Consider the following 9,039-nt stretch of genomic DNA (forward strand, 5'->3'; position numbering starts at 1 on the left):
AACTCAGAAATCCGCCTGCCTCTGCCTCCCAAGTGCTGGGATTAAAGGCATGCACCACCACCGCCTGGTGATGACTGAATTTCTAATCTGCCTCCACAGTGCTAGTATGGCAGACTTTCATTATCACACCTGTCTTATAGAGTGCTGACAAAGAAACCCAAGGCTTCATGCATGCTAGGCAAGAACTTTATGAACTGTGAACCCCAAGATTCCTTTACATATAGAAAAGCTGATGACTTACAGAAGAGCAACGGTGACCTAGTCTTTGGCCTCAGACTGGCCACAGCACACTGCTGTGATCGAGTCATTTTGCTTTGGCTCTCAGTTTCCTCATCAAAATAAGAAAACTATTATCACTAGATAACTGATAAGCTTCTTAAATCCAAGTTAGGTCTGCTTTTTAAGGTCAAATGGTGACAGGTTCTAAAGATGACTGGCCTTGCTACACTTAATTGATTAGAATATGGCTGAATTTTTTCAACTGTGGGAGATTCTAGAACCATTCAAACAAATAAAGACCATCATTAGGGCTGGAAACAGTTAAAGGATAAATTTCATGGAAAGACTCTGAAGAGAGCCCTGGAATAATCACTGAACTATTTTGAGGGCCTGTCGGATTGCTCAGTGGGTGAAGGTATCTACTGCCAAGAATAAACCTAATTCCAAACCCAGGAGTATTCCAAACACATGGTGGAAGGAAATAATCGGGGACCCAATTGACGAAGGAATGAATTGAATCCTGTCATGCACATGCTACATGTACATACACAATAAATAAAAGCTATTTGGGGGGGTATGTCAAATAAACTGGGATAAAGAGTCTACAGGAACCTTAATGATGGATTGATTCTGGAAAACCAAAAGAGACAGAGGCTAAGGAACCTAAGTGAACGTCTTCCTCTGACAGACATGTACCCACCCACTGCCAGAATCACCTACTACGGCCACCACTGCTGCAGCCGCCCACCAACACCACCATCACCACCACCATTTATTTCCATAACTTTCCTACTTGGTTCTTGGCAAATAAATTCTGAAATTTTGGTTATTCTGATTAACCTCTTTATTCCTTAATTGCTCTTCAACTCAACCACCCTACCCTTCCAGATAGGTTAAAAAGGGATCCCTTTTAAACACACACACACACACACACACACACACACACACACACACACACACACACGCGCGCGCGCGCGCGCACAAGTGCAGGCACTCTAAAATGAAAAGGCTACAACAATAAAGTTAGGTTTCCAATTTTAAAATCTAAAGATTTTTTTCCCTGTGATCATTTTGCAGTGATGCCAATTATTATGCAGAGAAAAATCACTGAAAATGCTTGTTTGTGTGCAGAAAGCCTTCTTGAGGTGAAAAGTCCCCTGAAGTCTCTCAGTCCTGTGGGAGCTGCTCTCTAAGATCCCTGAAGGGCAAGCAACCGATTCTGAGGTCTATACATGAGAATTCTTGTTTTCACACGGCTCGGACACTGGCTCCTGTGAAAGGACAGCATGAGCTCCGAGGAACCCCACTCAGGCCTGCAGCTGTGGCCCAGAACTGTGATGTTTAAAGGTTACAGTGATTAAGGACTGTAATTTAGTCTGGGCAAAATCAATTGCACTCAACCACAAATCTCTGATTTACATAATAGGACAAGCTAAACTTGGTTTTGATCAATCTCATGTGAGATTCACATCCTGCCACCTAAAATGCTAGCTCTAGAAGAAGAAAGTATAAAGTGGGAGAAATCGCTGGCAAAGCATTTTCCCTGTGCTTTTATGTGACCGAATGCTTCATTCCTTTGGTCTGGTTTTGTAACAAACTGTGAAAGTATTAAACTTTTATTTAGAAGCTAAATTGATAGTAACATTGTTAAGAGTCAGAAAGTGGGCTACCAGTCTCCAACAGGCAAACTAAAAAAACAATTAATAATGAAAGCAGAAAAGAAGGGATTTGTTGATAATGATCACATTGGGAAGAGGAAAAAATAAAGGGGCTCACCTGACCCCGGCCCATCTTCAAGATTCTGACATAAGGTTTAAGTTGAAACGAAGGACCAGAGGTCCCACCCATTACTGTACCTTCGTTATCTTAGTTCTAGTCTTTCTCTACAAGGTTGTATAACAGGTTATCAGAACTGTGTGAAATCTCTTCCTAGGAAGAGTACTAGGCTTATTATGTTAGGACTGGTTATTAAGTTAGCATTGGTTATTACTAGGTGTCAGCATTCCCCGTTGATCAGCCTAAGACACCTAGGAAAGTTCAAATTCCTTAGGAACCAATGTTAGTCTGGTAGTTGAAGGGACAGGAACAAGTGTCTCTCTTTAGAAGTCTTCCAAAGATTATGAAACTTTCTAGCACTTCATGTTTTCAAGCATTGCTAGACTGGTCCCTCCCAAATATTCTAGTTCTACAACACAGAGTACATATGGCCAAGTAAACGTATATTTGTCTGTGCCATGTGTGAACTCTTCAAAAATGAATAGTTTTGTTGAATGTTCGATTTTCTCTTCAAACTGTGTGGCGTCGTGTATGAAGAAAGCCTGTGACAGGCATAACTGAAAAATGTAGGCAGAGGAAGGGGATCACAAGACCCACCCCTCCCTAAAGATCTAATACACTCAATGGTTGCTGGGAGCAGAGACTCTCAAGGTCCTGTCCCTCCCTGAAGATCTATGTAAGGTTAATGGCTGCTAGGGCAGAGGACTCACAAACCCCGGCCCCCTTCCCCAGGACCTACAGACTATTGATGGTTGCTAGAGAGGGAAAAGATTGTCTTCCTCCATGCAGGCACTTGTAGGCTCCCTGTGTGCCCATCCCACAAGCTCCTGTCAGCAACCACAAGGAAACTCATTGGGTCACAAAAACAAAGAACAGGAGAAAACGGAAAGGAGGGGGTGGTAGTCAAAAAGATGAATCAGCAGGAACGGGAGGGGAAGAAGACAGGGTAACAAGAGTGACTATGAGCAAACACATTACAGAATGAAACTCATTACATACAGTTCATGTATGCATATGAGTTCTTTTTTAAGGACAAGGAAAAGGGCTTTTCATAGCCCCCTCTCTGACCAGTCAGCTATGAATTCCTGGTCATTCTCTCAAACCACCTCAGTCTACAGACTGGGGAACTAATGTGAGTCCATCTCAATTATCATCTCACTGTCCTCTGAATGTCACCTGCAAACATCAAATAGTGCTGGTGACTAAATGACAAAGTTAGGTACAATAGAAGGAAACATTAGACATCCTTGACTAATGCTACCAGTGTCGACTGCCTACAATATTAAGCCCAGAATACTGCTGACTTTTAAAGAAAATGATTACACAGACATCTGCTTTCAGTCCACTGCCATCTAGAAAATATTCCCTGGACAATGTTCCTGTCTATCTTTCTTCTTAGTTTCTTTACTTAACATATTTGCAGGGTTTTGTTTTGTTTTGTTTTAATATTTTCGTGTGTGTGTGTGTGTGTGTGTGTGTGTGTGTGTGTGTGTGTGTGTAGGGTGATTACGTGCCACATCTCTGGTGGTTATATGGTGATGACATGGGTGATGAGAGATGAACTCATGCCCCCTGCAAGAGCAGCAACTGCTCTTCAGGGCTGAGCCATCTCTCAAGCTCTTGTCTGCAATTTCCTTCACTCCTTGAGATCTGCCTTCACTGCTGATGAGACGTTTCTCTCAGTGCGAACCAAATAACTCAATCTGAAGGCAAGTCGTGTTGGATCTGGCATCAAGTGCTAGAAATACAGACATAAGCCCAACTTGAAGATCTGAATTTTGAACAACTACAGACAGGGAGACAGAATTCTAACGAAACAGCTCTGCAGAGCTAAAACACTCAGCTAAAAGGAAAAGAAAATGACCATTAGCCACGGAGAAAAAGGAGTACTTACAGAATAAATCTCAGAGCCAGAATACAGACACTTCTGTGAGCTGTGACTAGTGAAACGCTCTACCAATTTTTCTTAAAGGCAGATATGGATAATTCACTCAAGAATGAAATCTCATTTTGTGGGGTGTGTTATTCAAAGTCTGATGTATATTATTTCTCAGTGGGAACTGTGAATCAAAAAGACAATCCACTCACAACATGAGTTGTGTCGTCTCAGCTAATTCTCTTTTATTGTCCTTATAAAAGGATATGAGGAGAGGACGGTGTCATCGATTGAGGAAGTTATTATATGGTGCTTATACAGAGTGGTTACAAATGAGAGCTTAGAATTCAGATATACCTGCTTTTAAATTCCAGCTCAGCCACTTAACTGCGGCAAGATTCTGTGCAATTACTTAACCTCATCTTTTTTTCGATCTGTAAAAGCAGAGATAATGACAGCTCTTAGCCTTCGTGGAATTTCTGTGAGACTGAAAAGCGGGGCATGTGTACACAGCACACTGCCTCCATCGGTGAGGAGGGGATGCTCACTGCTTCCTACTGATATTGTCCATGGAAAAGCACAGCTCTCATCTCAAAGGGATAAGAGCTTACTCTGGAACCAATCATGAGTCAACATGTGCTTGGAGTTAGGTGACCCCAAATACTATGTTCCCAATGTGGTAAAAGTCTGGTGGAAATTTTTATAGCAATGGAACAAAGAAAATCATAAATCAAAGCACTTTGCAAATGCAGTGGTGGGAACATTAGGCAGGCAGATTATAGCAAGGCAGGGAAAGCTGTTATCAGTCTCAGGTGCTATCTGATGGCCTTCCTTGTCTTTTGGTTGGTTGGGAACATAGGTTCCATCGCTACAATGCAAAGGATTCACCTAACGTTTACCAAGATGTTAGGTCAGGTAGAGAGGAAGGCAGCAAATGATTGTTAAAAGGACTAACGATGTCCACAAGACAATTTGGCTCTGGACTTGAAACAATTCAAACTCTCCACACATCATTAAGCTTCTACCCACTTAATTGACATTGCAGAAGGTTCAGAGGAAAGTGTGGCCTTTTAATACTAACCCTGCTTAGCCATTGCCCTAGACACTGGGGCAAAGGACGCAAATATAGCTTTTCCAGCCACAGCGAGGAGACTAAGTGGTATGTTTGTTAGCTAACTGTATAAAGACTAAGGGGGTTGTGAGGGTTAATCTTGATTGGATAATGAATCAGCTAAGAGATGAGCCTTTGGGTGAGTTTTCTGTGAGGGTATTTCCAGGAGGGAAAGCCCTCCCAGGAATGGCTCAAATACAAAGAGGTCTAAGGAAAAAGTAGGGTATGAGCAAGCCTTAGCTTCTTGCTGGTGAGTGTGTGGCATCTGAATCCAGCTTCTTCAACACTCCGCACAGACTGAAGACCTGGCTCTCCAGAATCCCTTCTAGCCTTCAGCATCAGATGGGACTTTGGGAGCTTGTCGCCTCACAGACTGAATTCTCAGCTCTCCAGGATGCAGGAGGCCATGGTTGTACTACCTAGCCCCTAATAGGTAAGCCAATATAATGAACTCCCTTTGTTCTGTTTCTCTTGAGAGCCCTGTTTTACCTCTCCATGCTTGAGACAATGCTATTTGATTGCTACAAAGCTTCTACTACAACAGGTGGATATTAACTCAGTTGACAAATAAAGGAAATATTATACCTGGGTTTCCTACTACCAACTAAATAGCAACTATTTAGTGCCTCCCTGATGAGAAAAGATGCCACATTAACACTAAACCAGCTTGCCAGGGGATGGGGAATATGCCACTTTGACTGGAATCTCTTGAACATTTTTCCAGAGGAGAGCCTTGTACCAAGTAGACTTTTCTAGACTGAAACACCTTCCAACATTCTATTGCAACAAGACACATGCACTTGAGGGCTAATAAGAAGAGCCAGCTGGGTGAAGCCTAACAATACGGGTTCAGTCCCCAGAACCCACATAACAGGAGAGAACTGATTTTTCCCAAGTTGTCCTCCAAACTCTATACTCACAGCATGATTTTGGCTTTTCCAATCTGGCTTCATTAGCTGAGATCATGTCTTGTATACACATGCACACAAATGAATAAAGACTATTTTTAAAAATGCATTCACTTGAACAGTGAACCAAATACCACACAGAAAAACAGAACACACAACAAAGAATGGAAATTTTTCTTCAGTTATTTATGACTAAGCTAGTTTTATTTCTGAATGTAATCCATTTCCCTGCCTTCAAAAGCACTGAGTGAAAACAGGAGCTTGGGACAAAGGATCCCGTCCTGTTTCTCTGGAGTGTTTGGCTGTGTAAGCTATTTTACACTTGAGAGAGAGATGAGCTTAGCCCTTAGGTTTAGTCTGACACAAGCAACAGTATCTAAATAGGATCTCCTAATGCTCTCATTGTGTTATGTTCCCTTTTTAGGGTTACTTTCTTACTGCACCTGAGCTGTTTATTACATTAATACAATACTTTCTTTTAGACACAAATGTGTGTGTGGGGTGGGGGGTATGGTGGTTTGGGCTGTCAACCTGACAGAATCTGAACTTCACTGGAAGATCCCTGTCTCCAATTACCTTGACTGCATTAACTGAAGTGGAAATATTCACCTACGGTGGAAGCGAACTTCCCCAGCTGTGATCCTGAACCATCCAAGTGCAGACAGAGCCTTAAGCAGCAGCAGCATTCATCTCTCTTTTTCTGACTGGGAATGTGCTATGGCCAGCTGCTTTGAACTCCGCAACCCTTGAAATACTCATCATGGCTGGCGGACAAATCTTGAAGCTGTCTGCTAAAACGACCCATTTCTCCCTTAAGTTGCTTTCTGTCAGGGTACATTATTACAGCAAAAGGTAAAGAAACAGACAAAGAAGAAAATAAAATTTCTGGACAGTAACTGCACAGAGAACATCCCCAAATAATACAAGTTGAGAAGGGTGGTGGTTAGATCTAAAGCAAACCCCAGTTTCCAAAACTCTAAAAGGTAGTCCAAATATCCATACATGAACTCTACCTGAATTACAGGAGGATTTCTGGGGATTACATAGAAGCCAGGCTTCCTCAGAAACTGGTGAACCTGGTTCCGATCTGCCAGAAGTAGTCATTTCCCTTACCTGTAGCTAGCAGCCCTGCTTATCAGTGGATCAAAAGAGCCATCAGTCTAGCAAGTACCTGATACGCACTTCAAGTCCACCCTACCCTTCTGACAGCTTCCTCTACTCTATACTCCCTTTAGCTCACAGGCTTCCCTCCCCCAGCAAGCCCTTCTTCTTACAACCTCACTATTTTCTCTGTGCTCAGATTCCTTCTAATCTCACTAAGCATTCTCTACTCTCTATCTCCCTACCTCCTGATATTCTTCCCTCTCTTGCAGATAACCTTGTCCTTACCCCGTCTACTACTTTCTGTCTCTGTTTTGGATTACTCAGGATGCCTCTGCTTGTTCTCATATCTGCAACAAAAACCTTCCCTTAACTATACCACAGAGCAGTCATGACATCAGTTTATCCATTGGAAGGCCAATCAAGTTAGCAAGCTACAGAATTAAAAACTATAGTTCATCACTATGGTGATGTTTATACCCCATCTCACCTTCCAATGGGTCACAAGGAGGTCTAATTAACAGAATGACCTTCAAATGTCAAGATGGGCAATGTAGGACAAAGGCAATTAAATGAAGCCACACCAATTTTGCTGGCGTCATTCGATCAGGTGGCTCCTCACAGACAGAGGAGAGTTAGAAGTGACCTTGAATTAAGTGAATTTTACACCCAAACACAAGGCTAAAGATCTTTCCAACTCTCCTCTGCTGCAAGAATTGACTTTAAGAAGATGTGAATTTAAGGAGACAGGATTTATTTTTCTCAGTCCGAGCTAGTCCTCAAAATTCCAGTAAATTGTTACCTCAGAATTTAGGAAAGCAGGTTTTCAATTAAAGGTAGATTAGTTACCTATCGGTATGCTTGGCATCACAGCAACACATCATTGCAAGCCAATGGGGTCCATATTTCACCCACTATTGTGCCACACTGCAAGAGAACCAAGTTCTTCCAACGAGTACATTTTCAGTGAATGCATGAGCTCTTCTAAAAAACATTCGTGTGAAAGTTTCATCTACTTCCTCCACACCCCCAAAGCACAACCATGAACAAACATACTCTGTCCTACTCATGAGTTCGTATCTCTTCTCAACCCAATCTCCAAAACTATGACATCATTGATGGTAATCCATACACAAACCACAGTGTCCGCCCCCATAGCTCTCACTGAGAGCCTAATGTACTTTCAAACAAGCAGCTTAGCTCAGTGCTTTCCCATGGCCAGAAGCGCTAGTCTCCTACTTACCATGTATCAAAGAATGACTACAAAGTATGATGATTTCCCTTCCTAAAACGGGACCCTAAACAGCAACTGTCACTAGCACTTATACAACACTGATGTCCTTACATACAGGGGTACACAAAGAAGGTATGGGCAATACACTAAGGAAGAGATGGGAGGGTGGATACGAATGAAGAGCACAGCCACAGAACCGCTCAGTGATGGTTACTTGTAATTAGATTTTCCTGTTGTTTGTTTGTTTTCTGGAATTTGTTTTGTTGTTGTTTTATTTTGTTTTGAGACAGTCGCACTACGTAATTCTGGCTGGCCTTTAATGCGCTATGAAGACTAAGCTGGCCTTAAATGCACAGAGATGCACCTGTCTCTGCCTTGGATTAAAGTCATGCACTACCACACCTGGGAGTTAGTTGTAATTGTTAATTTGACACATTCCAGAATTTCTTGGGCAGAGTCTCAAGGAGGATTATCTACGTAGAAAGGCCTATGGCAAAGCTATAGAGGGTTGTCTTGATTACATTAGTCGAGCTGGGAGGACCTGACCATAGCGGGTGGCTCCATCCCCTTGGTTTGTATACAAGTCAGGAAAGCTAGCTGAGCAATAGGGACAAGTGCATGCAATCTCTCGACTTCTGTCTGAAGATATGATGTGACTGTGTGCTTCAAGTCTTTGCCTTGGGTCCCTGGCTATGATGGCCTGTACCAGATGAACAGTAAACTAGGTACAACGCTTGCTCTCCAATTTGTAATTTCTCAGGGTGTTTTACCACTGACAAGAAAACTAAGGCAAATCTGTAAATGAAGCACTTGG

General features: G+C 42.4%; 1 protein-coding gene and 1 long non-coding RNA gene across 8 annotated transcripts in view; one reads left to right on the plus strand and one right to left on the minus strand.

The window, feature by feature from the left end:
- Auts2 (activator of transcription and developmental regulator AUTS2) overlaps positions 1-9,039 on the minus strand; it is a 1,106,086-nt gene that overhangs the window by 704,397 nt on the left and 392,650 nt on the right. The window lies entirely within an intron of this gene.
- The window catches only part of LOC116070614, a 57,325-nt gene that overhangs the window by 1,779 nt on the left and 46,507 nt on the right, over positions 1-9,039 (plus strand). For both annotated transcript variants that reach the window (XR_004110475.1, XR_004110476.1), the window contains exon 2: positions 5,279-5,415. This is a non-coding gene — a long non-coding RNA (uncharacterized LOC116070614). The remainder of the gene's footprint in view (positions 1-5,278; positions 5,416-9,039) is intronic.

Source organism: Mastomys coucha, unplaced genomic scaffold (assembly GCF_008632895.1).
Source record: "Mastomys coucha isolate ucsf_1 unplaced genomic scaffold, UCSF_Mcou_1 pScaffold22, whole genome shotgun sequence".
Lineage (NCBI taxonomy): Eukaryota > Metazoa > Chordata > Mammalia > Rodentia > Muridae > Mastomys > Mastomys coucha.